Source organism: Odontesthes bonariensis, chromosome 12, assembly GCF_027942865.1.
Source record: "Odontesthes bonariensis isolate fOdoBon6 chromosome 12, fOdoBon6.hap1, whole genome shotgun sequence".
Taxonomy (NCBI): domain Eukaryota; kingdom Metazoa; phylum Chordata; class Actinopteri; order Atheriniformes; family Atherinopsidae; genus Odontesthes; species Odontesthes bonariensis.
This window is the reverse complement of record NC_134517.1, coordinates 2773717-2787598: the sequence shown is the minus strand read 5'-3', so window position 1 is coordinate 2787598 and position 13882 is coordinate 2773717. Positions and strand designations below refer to the sequence as shown.

The window sequence follows — 13882 nt, the reverse complement described above, 5'->3', positions numbered from 1 at the left end:
TGCTGCCACGTCATCGGGGGTCCGGGCGTCCGCCGGATCACCGCCTGCTGCCACGTCATCGGGGGTCCGGGCGTTCGTCGGACCACCGCCGTCTCCTGCCGCCACGCAGAGGGAAGTCTGGGTGCCAACCAGACCACCGCCTGCTACTACGTTATCGGGGGTCCGGGCGTTTGCCGGACCACCGCTGTCTCCTGCCGCCACGCAGAGGGAAGTCTGGGTGCCAACTAGACCACCGCCTGCTGCCACGTCATCGGGGCTCCGGACGTCCGCCAGACCACCGCCTGTTCCTGCTATGCCATCTGCGGTCTGGGCATCCGCCAGACCACTGCCTGTTCCTGCTATGCCATCTGCGGTCTGGGCGTCCGCCAGACCACTGCCTGTTCCTGCTATGCCATCTGCGGTCTGGGCGTCCGCCAGACCACTGCCTGTTCCTGCTATGCCGTCTGCGGTCTGGGCGTCCGCCAGACCACTGCCTGTTCCGGCTATGCCGTCTCCGGTCTGGGTGTCCGCCATAGAGCCTGGCTCGGGCCGGATTTTTCTGTCCGAGCCCGGCCCTCAACCGACAGAAAAGTGCTCAAATCCGACCCGAGCCCGACATTAATTAAAATATTTGTGTCCGAGCCCGCCCGAAGCCCGAGACCAGTGACCAACGCAAGATGGCGCACCCTAATCAGTAAATACACATTGGTGACAGCACACCATTATCCACCATAATCCACCATAATCCATTATAAAACATACACATTAACCCTTTAGGCGCCAAGATTGTTTTTTTGAAAATACTGGATTTTGACATTAATATTTCCAAAGCTGGTGGCTGAAAGGGGGTTAAAGATAGATGTCTACTGTACATTAGAAAAATGTTGCCCATGATCCATAGTTTATGTGGGGTATGAAATTATTGATCTAATTTGCATATTATGACGTCATCAGGTGGCAGCCATTTTGAATCTCATTATGTTCAGGAAATATTGGAATTGAGTGATTATGAACTTGTTTTTTTTAAACTTTTTTTTCTTTTTGTCTATTTATCATCATCTATAATGATCAGGGAACAGGAAAGCAACAATAAAACAGAATAATGTAGTAAAATATTACTATATCATCATTACCATATAGTAGGAAAACACATGCGAAAAGTTGCCTATATTTTTTCAGGAAATGGTGGATATTGACTTGATGTTTGAACTTATTTTCATTTTTCTGTCTTTTACCATCATTCATAAGGAGGAAACCAACAATAAAACAGGAGAAAGTGGTAAAATACTGTCATCATTAGGCTACCATAGGGTAGGAAAACACATGCAAGAAGTGGAAGACATTGAATTGATTTTTTTTTTTTTTAACCTGTTCAACCTTATTCATAATGATCAGAAATGAGGAATACAATAATAAAACAAGTGGTAAAATGTCAGGATCATTGCGCTGGCGGATAGGCGCGCCGCGGCACCGGGGGCTGGATGGAGAGAGCGCATGCTAAAGATACCAGACCCACTTCTCCCACCCCTGATTCCTCGACCAACACCTCTACGGACACTGCGACCGCGTTCCCCACTACCACCCACTCCATTGAGGTTGGATAACGGCACCGAATGAGTTGGAGTGTGTGTGTGTGCTTGGAGAACAGCCTCGCTTCGCATGCCGGCACCATTGCCTTCGGAAGTTTCACCGTGGGAAGCATGAGTACTCGTCCGATCCTCCTCCTCACGAGGTAATAACTCTCCTTCAGAGTCGGAATCGGCAAATAGCATGCTCAATACTTCCGCACGGTTCAACTTCTTACAAGCCATGGTGTTAAAAACTCACTAATAGTTCGCTGACAATAAAAATTCGACTCGCACGTCTCTACAGAAAAGCTCTGAATAACTGCTTCCGTGTCTGAGCTAGCGTGGCTTTTTTGCACTGCCTTATAAAAACACTGTGAACTACAAAATGACTACAAAATGACGTGAGCTTGGTCTTGTTTGAAAGAGTAACATGTTTGCCAACTAGTGGTAGGAGGACTGAACACCTTAAAGCCCGTTTAGTTTATCTGCAGACTGTTTTGTCTATGCTGACGTCATGTCGCAATTCTGCAAATTTGGCGGTTAGAGGGTTAATGGCGGTGCACCATAAGAAATGCACAAGCACTCTTCGACCAGAATAAACACCCATTAAACTCAATACAGAGAGAAAGAAGTTGACTAATAAAACAGTAGAAACTCGAGTGACCAGAACAGTAGCCCAACTATGCTAACCAGAGCTAAATGCAAACCAACATGGAGCGAAGATAGGCTACTGTAAAATATCAGCAAGACCAGTAGTCAATTCAATAACATATTACTGAGTTACAAAGTTAGAAATCACTACAGCAGCCCTGTCATAAATTACCACCAGATCAAAAGGTTTGCATACCGTGAAATGTGCGCATTGTCTCTTTCGAAAGCCAGACTAGCCAGAGACATAACTGTAGTGTTACGATAGTAAAAGTGACAACAATAAAACACTACGCGAAGGACATGACATGATATCAAAATGATGCCACGGCGGACATAATGATTAAATTAAACCTCTATGCCCCTACCTTGTTTTCTTCGTAGCGTCTGTGTGTGCATCATATCTTCTTGGTGCTGCTTTCCTCCAAAGTTTGTTACCATATTGTGCTCTTCTTGCTAGCCCATGCTGCAATGCATTCCTTGGCGAATGCAGTGATTAAACTTCGTAATTTTATATTCTGACTTCAAGAAAGCCTAGAAGGCATACTACAACATACATTAAAAGACCACGCTTTCACTGGCAACTGATACTTTGGCTATTATTAAGAAAAGAAGGTAGGTACTCCACAACTTGGCTCACAGCATCTTCCGTGCTGATTCTGAATCGGCTGGTTCGGAGAGTCGGCGTTCAAACGTTGCCACTGGCAACTCGCTCATGCACACACCACAGATGCACACTGCATGCTGCACGGCATGAGGCACGAGTAGCCTACCAACATTTTCATTTATGCATATTCAATTATTTATGTTTATCAAAAAAACTGATGTTTGCAATGAACTGAAACCTGTCCTCTGGCTGTTTGTAATTTTCACAATGTCTGCTTGCTTTCGAGCCCGACCCGAGTCCGACAAGACATTCTAATTTTTTGTCCGAGTCCGACCCGGCCCGTCGGGTTCCGACCGGGCCCGTCGGGCTTCGGTCGGGTTGCCATACTCTAGTCCGCCAGACCATCGCCTCCTGCTGCCTGAAGCCGGTACCACATACCCGTTTCTAGTCCACAGCCTGACCGGCTTCGAGCCCCTCCCTCCCACCCTCGGATTCCTTAAGGGTCGTCTGGGATCCACCCCTTGAGGGGGGGGCTCTGTCACACCCATGGACTCACGTTTTTTAGTTTCATGTTTTAGGTTATGTTTTTGTGTCAGTTCATGTCTTAGTTTTCCCTGCACCCTGGTAATTAGTTCACTCACTGCACCTGTTTATTCCCCTCCAGCTGCACCTTGTCCCAATCACGTTCACTCCCTATATATGTTCTCAGTCCTTTTTGTTCGGTGTGAGATTCTACCATTCCACATGTTTCTTACCCCACGTTACCTGACCTTCCTGCCTTGTTTCCCCACGTTCCACGTTCCATGTTTGCAAGTTAAGTATTTATTTATTTACCCATGCCATGATTAGTTCCTTTTTTCGCCACAGTTAGGTTTTTTGGATCCGGCTTAGCTGCGCCTTTTGTTGTTACTTTGTCTTTTGGAAAATAAATCACCCTTATCTTTTGAAAGGTCTGCATCCGTGTCCTCCCTCCTGACCAAACCTGACACACATGGTGTCTCAGGCACAGGTCGATAAGGTCATCTGTGGGCTAAAAAGCTCTGGAGCTAAAGATGCCCACGGCATGGACACACTATTTATTAAAACCTATAAGCAACCCCTCCTTTCACCAATCACAACCATTGTTAATGACTCTTTCACCCAGCAGGTATTTCCAGACAGTTGGAAAAGCGCAGTAATAACTCCAATCCTCAAATATGGTGACCCAACAATAACTAGTAACTATAGACCAATTAGTATCCTTCCTGCTATTTCTAAAATAACTGAGAAACTGGTGGCAGAACAACTCACTCAGCACCTAAATAATAGTCATATGCTCAACAGCATGCAGTTTGAGTTTAGAAAACATCACTCAACAGAGACGGCTGTCTGCTTCTTTTTGGAAAATGTTAAATCAAAACTTGATGCTGGCGGTGTTGTAGGGGCTGTTTTTCTTGATTTTAGAACGGTACAGTCAACCATCAGATACTGTTACAAAAGCTCACTTATTTTAACTTTTCTGCTGACTCATTGAAATGGATGGAGTCATACCTAGCATCACGGACACAGTGTGTTAGAGTGCAACATACTACATCAAGCACTTGCATAAACTCTCTTGGAGTACCACAGGGGTCAATACTAGGTCCACTGTTGTTCAGCTTGTATATTAACGACCTGTCTAGTTGTTGTCCTGCATCAATAACCTGCCAGTTATATGCAGATGATGCAGTGTTATACATCCACGCAAAAGACAAATTTCTAGTTGCACAACAGCTAACATCAGTCATGAACAATGTGTGTACACTGCTACAATTCAATTCAATTCAAAAATACTTTATTTATCCCAGAGGGAAATTAAATGTTGATGTAACTCAATTAAATCAAGGAGTTGTTATAGATGCTGATGGCTGTGGGCAGGAAAGATTTCCTGTAGCAGTCCGTTTTGCATCCAAACTGAAGAAGCCTTTGACTGAAGAGACTCTGTTTTCCGATAACAGTCTCATGGAGAGGATGTTCAGGGTTGTCCATAATTCTCTTGATTTTATGCAAAATCCTTCTTTGCATTATTGTCTCCAGAGGTTCCACAGTCGTCCCCAGAACAGAACCAGCCTTCTTTATCAGGTTGTTGAGTCTTTTTAGGTCCCTGGTTCTGATGCTGCTGCCCCAACAGATGACGCAAGAGGAAATGACGCTCTCAACAACAGACTTGTAGAAGATCTGCAACATCTTGTTGCAAACCTTGAAGGACCTTAGCTTCCTCAAGAATTACAGTCTGCTCTGTCCTTTCTTGTAGATGACTTCACTGTTGTGTCTCCAGTCCAGTCTGTTGTCCACATGAACACTAAGGTATTTATATTCCTCAACCACCTCCACTTCTTCTCCCATGATGGAAACAGGGTTTGATCTGACCCTGTTTCTCCTGAAATCTATAATCATCTCCTTTGTTTTGTTAACATTCAAGATGAGATGATTGTTCCCACACCATGCCACAAAGCGGTCCACCAGCTCTCTGTACTCAGCTTCTTGTCCATCTCTGATACACCCGACAACTGCAGAGTCATCTGAATATTTCTGTAGATGACAGGAGTCTGACTTGTACTGGAAGTCTGAAGTGTACAGAGTGAAAAGGAATGATGAGAGTACAGTCCCCTGTGGTGCTCCTGTGCTGCTGATCACCTGGTTAGACACACAATTCTTCAGTCTGACAAACTATGGTCTGTTTGTCAGGTAGTCATTAATCCAGGTGATTGTTGAGTCCTCCACCTGAGTCTTCTGGAGTTTCAGACGAAGCAGATCAGGCTGAATTGTGTTAAATGCACTGGAGAAATCAAAGAACATGATCCTCACAGTGCTGCCTGCTTTGTCCAGATGACAGTGGGTTTGTTGAAGCAGGTGTATGATAGCGTCTTCAACTCCAACTCCATGGCGATAAGCAAACTGCAGGGGGTCCTGATATGTGCTGGTTTGCTTACACAGGTGGGTCAACAGGAGTCTCTCCAGGACCTTCATGATGTGGGATGTCAGCACAACTGGTCTGTAGTCATTGATGTCTGAAGGGTGAGTTTTCTTTGGTACCGGAACCAGACAGGATGTCTTCCACAACAGTGGTACCTTCTCTTGGGTCAAGCTAAGGTTGAAAAGGTGTTGCAGAATCCAGCAGAGCTGCTCTGCACAGGCCTTCAGGACTCGGGGGCTGACACCATCTGGACCTGCAGCCTTGTTCCGGTTCAGTCTCTCCAACTGCCTCCTCACCTGACTTCTAGAAACAGAAAAGTGGGAGGGGGAGGCAAAGTGGACAGCAGCATCTCCTGATTTGGTTGAAGACAAACTAGTGGAAGCAGAAGAATCCATGACTGAGGTGGAGGTGGACATGTTAAAGGAAAGCTGTGGGTCAGAGGAGGGTGGGATGTCTCTTTGGCTGGGAACAGGAGGGGAGGATGGTGAGCTTGTTCCTGAACTGAACCTGTTGAAGAATGTGTTCAGCTCATTTGCTCTGTCCAGACTTCCATCCATCCGATCCTCCCTCTGCTTGAGGCCTGTGATCTTCTTCATTCCTGACCACACATCTCTGATATTGTTCCTCTGCAGTTTACTCTCAAGCTTCTTTCTATACACCTCCTTGCTCTCTCTGATCTTGACTTTGAGCTGCTTCTGTATACTCCTCAGTAACTCCCTGTCTCGCTCCCTAAAGGCTCTTTTTTTCTTGTTCAATAGTTCCTTTATCTCACTGGTGATCCAGGGTTTGTTATTAGGGAAGCATCTCTGCTCTGGTGGGGATGGTGTTGTCCACACAGAAGTTTATATAGTCAGTCACACACTCAGTCAAGGCATTAATGTCCTCTCCATGTGGCTTACAAAGAGAAATCCAATCGGTTGCATCAAAACAACCCTGTAAGGCTTCTTCAGCTTCATGTGACCACTTTCTAACAGTCCTTTTTGTGACAGGTAGTCTCTGGACAAGGGGTTTATATGCTGAACAGAGAAAAACAAGGTTGTGATCTGATTTACCCAGGGGAGGTCTTGATTTGGAAATGTATGAATCCTTGACATTTGTGTAAAACAAATCCAATGTCTTGTTTTCTCTGGTAGAGCAGCTGACAAACTGTTGAAAAGTTGGCAGTGTAGCAGAGTGTGAGGCATGATTAAAATCACCAGATATTGCCACAAAAGAATTGGGGTGTTGTGTCTGTATCTTGGCAACAACGGAACTGATGACATCACATGCAGTGTCGGCAACAGCTGAGGGTGGAATGTAAACAGCCACCAAAACAACACTGGTGAACTCTCTTGGCAAATAATATGGACGAAAACTTACTGCCAATAGTTCAATGTCAGGACTGCAGAGACGACTCTTCACAGTAACATGTCCTGGGTGACACCATCTGTTGTTGACAAGCACTGCCAATCCACCCCCTTTCCTTTTCCTGCGACTCTTTAAATCTCGATCTGCTCATACAGTCAGGAAGCCCGGCAGAGAGACGCTGGAGTCGGGGATATGATCCTGCAGCCATGTCTCAGTAAAACACATAATGCTACATTCCCGATATTCTTGCTGAGTCCTTTTCAAGGCTAGAAGTTCATCCAACTTGTTAGCTAATGATCTTACATTGCCCATGATGACGGATGGCAGAGATGGTTTGAACTTCTTCTTTCTTTCTCTCCTCTTTGCTCCTGCTCTGCATCCACGATGCCTCCTTTTCAATTCCAGTGGGATTTCTGGCTTCAGTTGTCGATATATTTCTTCTTTTCCAATGTTAATCAGCTGCTCCCTGTTGTAAACCACCCTGTTGCTATGGTTATGCATCATAACAAAAGAGCAAAATATACAAAAGTATTGGGAAAAATCAATCCAGCTGCTCAGCATCCAAGGCAGGAAGGAGCAGTTGTTCAAAAAATGCAATTTCTTCCAAGAAAAAACAGGAATGAAATTTAGAAAAAAGAATAAATCTCAATGTGAGGTACAGAGCTACTCCAACGAGCTGCCACCCTCAGCGGCGCATTCTAGAACAACACTCACGTCTTCATCTTAAAGTGTCAAAGACTGTCTGTGTGTATTTATCAAAAAGAGGTACTACTGAACCTGACCCCAGCATCATGGTGCATGGTGAGAAACTGGAAGTTGTTCAAGAGTTTAAATACCTTGGTGTAATAATAGATTCACAACTTGGTTTTAGGCAACATGTTAAAAAAACTATAGGTAAAATAAAATTTAACCTAGCTAATTTCAGGTACATTAGGAATAATTTAACCCTTGAGTCAGCTACACTGTATTTTAACGCAATGATCATGTCACATATGTCTTACTGTCTAACTAGTTGGGCATCAGCTAATGCCACAACCTTAAAAGCCATTAAAACATTATACAAACAAGCACTGAAAATTTTAGATAGAAAACCCAAAACATACCATCACTGTAAAATACTGAAAAAACATAGACTGTTGGACTGGGATAACTATGTTAAATATAATGATTCAGTTTTACTTTACAAACTTCTTCATGGCCTGGCCCCTCCTCCTCTACAGAAATTTATTACAAAAAGCACAAACAGGGTTACCAGAGCCAGTTCCAGGGGTGATTGCTCTATCCCATTTCGGAAGAGCGCTTTTAGTCAGGCTGTATTCTCCCACAGAGCCTCTCACACCTGGAACATAATTCCCAGCACAATTAGAGAATTGCCAACATTAAATTCATTTAGTAAACAGGTAAAATCATGGCTACTGGATAAACAATACTGTCAACATACTGTTCTTAACTTATTGCTTTATTTAACTTTGTATTTGTATTTTGTTTTATTTATTTTAAAATGAGTGAGATATCTTTGACTTTTTAATTTTACAATTGTGTGCAATACTTGTTTTTTATTTATTTTTTTAAGGAACATCAAACCTGTCAAGGGACTAAAGATGGAAATTAGCCTTATGGCTACAATCTTGTATATTTTGCATTTTGTTTTAAATGCTAGTAATATATGCTGTCCCTTTGTTAAATAAATAAACTTGAACTTGAAACTTGAAACTTGACAGGGTTATGACTTTATCTGTACTCAGCACTAACTGGGACAAAAACTCTGAGAATTCAGACAGAAACTCAGAATAAGGGCCAGGTGGACGATACACAACAACAAACACAAGAGGTTTCTGGGATTTCCACTTTGGGAAAAACTGAGAATCAGAGATTCAAAAGAGCTCAAACTAATCTTGGGTCTGGGACTGATGAGTAACCCTGATCTGAAGATAGCTGCCACTCCTCCTCCTCTGCCTTTGGTTCCAGGAACGTGAACATTTAAATAATTGGATGGAGTTTATTTGTTAATGCTAAGATGAGCCTCCTGCTGCAGCAACATTTGTGTAAAACAAAATAATTTGATGATTACCAACCAGGTTATTGTCCAATAAAGACGTAAGCCCTTATCACATACAGGTGGCAGCTTCATAGCAGAAAAAAAAGATTTCCTAACCGCCGTTCCTCTTTGGTCATTTCTACATGCCAGGTGGATGAAGCTCAGCCTCAGATAAACGTGTGCACATACACACCAAGTTGGCTTTGCAGAATCAGCTGTTTGAGTACATCATTGGTTAGAGCTGTGTTCCACAATGCTCTCTGTTACAACCCTCCTTTCCAGCTTGGAGGCATATCATCAGATCAATTTAGAATGTCAACCTCCCATGTGTTTTCACACATGACAACTGCATCGGTCCTGGTTTGAAAGGAGAGGTCCTATATTCAGTCAGCCACATTTAAGTTTTTTTTTATTTCCATTCTGGTGAGTTTTTAGTTTCGATTGATGATTTGCTCCACTTGTGTTTTTTGATTTATTACAGTCAGCGGTCAGGGAGCAGACACAGTCATTATTGGATTTTGGGAGGGTAGCAGCAGGTGGGAAGCTGTAGCGATGAGATGAGCGATGAGTCTAAACACCAGGTTGTCAAGGTTGTTGTGGCAAGTAACCATAAAAATGTGATGCTACTTCTGTTTTCACACACCTGAAATGGAACATCTATTTTATCATAAACAAATACACATGCACATATATATTGGTACCACTTCAATACATATTCCAAGTATTAAAAAAGTGTGCACTGCTTCTGTGTTCTACCTTTCAGATTTACCGCCAACTAAAGGGTTCAGATCATTTGGCTAAACTGTCTGCCCACTTACTCATAACCTGACATTTTTCTTGGTAATCAATGTTGCACATTCCAATCAATCTACACAGATTAGGGATTCCGGGAATATGTCCCCGCCTATTTTCGACATGGCTGAAATGCATCCATAACATTTGAAAATCATTTGGTAACAAAACAAAACACAATGTTGCCCATGTTTTCCGACAGCTCGAAGAAGGTTCTGTTGGCTTAGCTGGCATTGAACATCAGCTTTATCTTTTAGGGACTGGAACCATTGCGTTGCTTACACCTGCTCCTGTATCCCTTGACAAACAAACCTCTAACCATTATAAAAGTGTTCTCTCATTTGATTCTGACTTGAAGAATCAAGGCACCGTGGGTTTAGCTCCCGCACCTTTCTGCTCTATTCACAACACACCTTGTTGAACAGTGTGCATATATGCCAGTCATGACTGATTCCACTCTGTCATAGCCGTAATGACATGCAGGTACACACCTGAGGGAGATCTATTTCCTAACATTTTCTAATATTTTCTTTAGCTACATCAAACTCTCACAGGCTACCTTCAAGTTTTTAGTATGTTCACACAATTTATTATACATATTTAAATTAAAATATTACAGCTGACTGTTGCCTCCATTAACAGTGGTCACAAGATAATTCCCAAGTACAATCTCAAGATACATATTAGTAAGAAAAAAAGAACACAGTCGCCCAGTTTACAGCCATACAATGTCCAAGAGGAAAGAAAGGGAGACATGAAAAATCGTTAACCCACCAGGTCTGTGCTGTAACTCACCATCTTATCATGTACCGCAAAATATTTCAGAAGATCATCTCAATATTTGCAAACCTATCACAAATAGAATTCCTCATTTTTTCCAAAAGGGAACTTGCAGTAAGAGTGTTGCAGTGAGAAAAATTAAACTAATGAAAAAAGATTAAAAGACAAACAACAGAATACTTTAACTAAAAGGCAGGTGCATAGTCATGTGCTCTGCTGGCAGAGTCATTGTTTAAGCAAATGCAATCACATGACAGATCAACTCAGCTCAACTTTATGTAAATAACACCTTTCAAACAAAAGTGCCACGATCTAGGTGTTTTTCTGCTTGTTGTAAAATTTGCCTTGACCTTTTTCCTCGGTTCCCTCCGGCCTGGGGCCCGTTGCACAAAAGTAGGATAAGGGATTAAGCCGGGATATGTTGGCTATCCTGGATCAACTTATCCGTGATCCGGTTGCACAAAAGTAGGATAAGGGAAGTGGGATATGTTCAGACGTAAGTTACCATGGAGATTTATTCTGTGAAGCTAGCCTGCTCCAGACCAGGCTAAGTTCCAGGATCTATTTAATCTCATTCCTTATCTCAGTCAGCGGTCGCCACAAATGGAAACCAATATTTATTCCACTGCCTAGAACATATTGTTAAAACATTTAACTATACCCACTATCATTATTGAAACATTTGTGATCATTAATCACAATCATTTTAGATAACTGATGATTTTAGATGAACTTGCAATCATTAGATAATTTAGTTTCCCACAGACTACACATAAAGTACATAACCATATAAATATAAATACACAGAGAGTACCATGATGTTCCTTTATTGAACAAGGATGAATCAAAGCAAGTAAACCATCAGCTCCTTTCAAAACTGAAGTCACACAGTGCTCTACAAGACAAAAAGCACAGAATCAAAGCATGCAGTTTGAGACAAACTTTGTAAAAATGGTAATACAAATAAAATTGCCTTGCCTATACAGCACAAAAATGCCTCTGCCATTGCAGGCCCAACTTAAATAAACATGCAATATTAATTAAAATAATTTAACACATATTGGTCTCTGACCAGCTGACCACAGTCCAGGAAGATGGCAGGACTGTCCCAGTCTATGAGAGCTGGCACTCTGGGGGCCCTCTCCTTTCTCATTGTGGAGGACAGCACAGGCCACAGTGATATCACATGCCCTGTCTGGGCTGACTCTCAGGTGGTTCAGACACTGAAAGCGTGCCTTCAGTAGGCCAAATATCATTTCGATCCGGGCCCTTGTTCTGGCATGGGCATGGTTGTATGCCAGTTGTGCCTCCAGAGGGTCCGCAAATGGAGTGAGCAGAAAAGGCTGGCATGCATACCCTCTGTCACCCAGCAATACACCCAGGAATTCACCTGTGAATACAAAATGTTACCATCACAACCTCATAAGTAGTGACATTCTTAACACAGCCATGATGTTAAAAGTGGTTATCAATAGAGGTTCTGTGGCTCACCTTGTGATAGGCGCCGATAGATCTCTGAGTTCCGAAACACTCGGGAGTCGTGGACCGAGCTGGGCCACTTTGCCACAACATTACTGATCAAATAGTCAGCATCGCAGACCATCTGAAATGATGAGATGTTAAACCAATTAATGCACATCACAGGCAATGTACAGTGTTCATAAATTAACTTTATCAAAAGTCATGTTCACCTGTACATTGATGCTGTGGAAGTTTTTCCTCTTCACAAAATCCCCCTCATGGCCACCTGAGGGGGATTTTATTTTGATGTGTGTGCAGTCCACTGCACCAATGACATTGGGGAAACCTGTAATACGATGCAATGAGTATCTTACTCTGAATGTTAACATTGTAATTGTAACTGTAATTTAAAAAAGAAAAAAATTCTTACCTGCAATCCTATAGAACTCCTCCTTGATGTCACAGAGTCTTCTATGCCCAGGGAAGGAGATGAAGATGCTTGCAAGTCCTTTAATTGCGTTTTTTTTTCACTGCTAAAACAGTACAGGCAAAGTGTGGGCAGGCACATTCTTAATAAAAAGTTAATGTCCATGTCCATTTTGGTTGCTTGCTTTCGCTTGACTCAGAGCGCGGATCTCGAAAACACATGAGAAGCAATACAGAATCATACGCGGCGGACAGCACAGCTTTATGCCAATTACGCACACAGGCTCCACACGCATCGCGTCTGCAATCATAACTCATTAGGGGAACTCACATTTTGCCAATATTTTAGAGACCCCTCAACATTTCCCAAAACATGTTTTCGGGGGAGTCTCGTGTCAGTTTCAGGGGGTCTCGGATCCCCCGAGTCCCCCGTAGTTCGAACACTGCCTAATTGTGATCATTTCAGTGGAGTGGTGAGTGTGTATTTGTGCACTACTTACGCATTCAGGCGGTCAGCAATGGTTTGCCACGCTTGCTCCCTTTGTTTTTTAACTGTGGCAGTATTTCCTTTTTGTTTTATTTTCTCCGTCACCTCTTCATATGCTTCCATTAATAATTATTGCTCCGCTGGGGAGAAATACGCCGCCCTTGTTGCCATGGTGAATCAGTGAATCTATGATCGATCGTGGGGTCTATTTAAGAAAGCCGTGTGCAGCACTTATCCAGGATCGCTTTCACCTGGCTTAATGAATCCGTGTCTGCTCATCCTGGCTTGGCCTTTGTGCAACCAACTAAGCCTGGGCGCCCATGTTTTGGATTCGTTGAACCTGGCTAAGTAATTCATCCTGGATGTCTAAATCCTACTTTTGTGCAACGGGCCCCAGGTGGAAGCTGGATGGAATACAAAAATACTTTAACAAAAATAAATTACAAAAAAAGAAAAAAAAAAGCCCTATGAAACTCAAGGACAGTACTCAGAAAGATAAAAAGGGACCACAAACAGCAGTTCAATACCAATAATTTGCCACGCCCATGGACTTATATTTTTAGTTTCATGTTTTAAGTTACGTTTTTGTGTTCAGTTCAGGTCATGTCTTGATTTTGAGTTTTAGTTCTGCCATTGGTTTTCCCCTCACTCTGTTAATTAGTTCATTCCCCTCACCTGTCTGTTTATTCCCCACCAGCTGCACCTTGTCTCCAATCACTCTCACTCCCTATTTAGTTTCCAGTCTCCCCTCTCATTGTGTCGGATCTTTGTTTGCTTAAGGGCCGTGTATACTCTCGCAGCAGTGTGTCGCAGT

The 13882-nt window shown here is 42.9% G+C and overlaps 1 long non-coding RNA gene across 1 annotated transcript; it reads right to left on the bottom strand.

Annotated features, from left to right (window-relative positions):
- Positions 1 to 12388: 12388 nt before the first annotated feature.
- LOC142396076 (uncharacterized) lies at positions 12389 to 13422 on the bottom strand. The gene is made up of 3 exons (XR_012772501.1): positions 13082 to 13422; positions 12586 to 12688; positions 12389 to 12501 (listed from the first exon to the last, which is right to left on the bottom strand). It is a non-coding gene; the product is annotated as an uncharacterized LOC142396076 (long non-coding RNA).
- Positions 13423 to 13882: the final 460 nt, after the last annotated feature.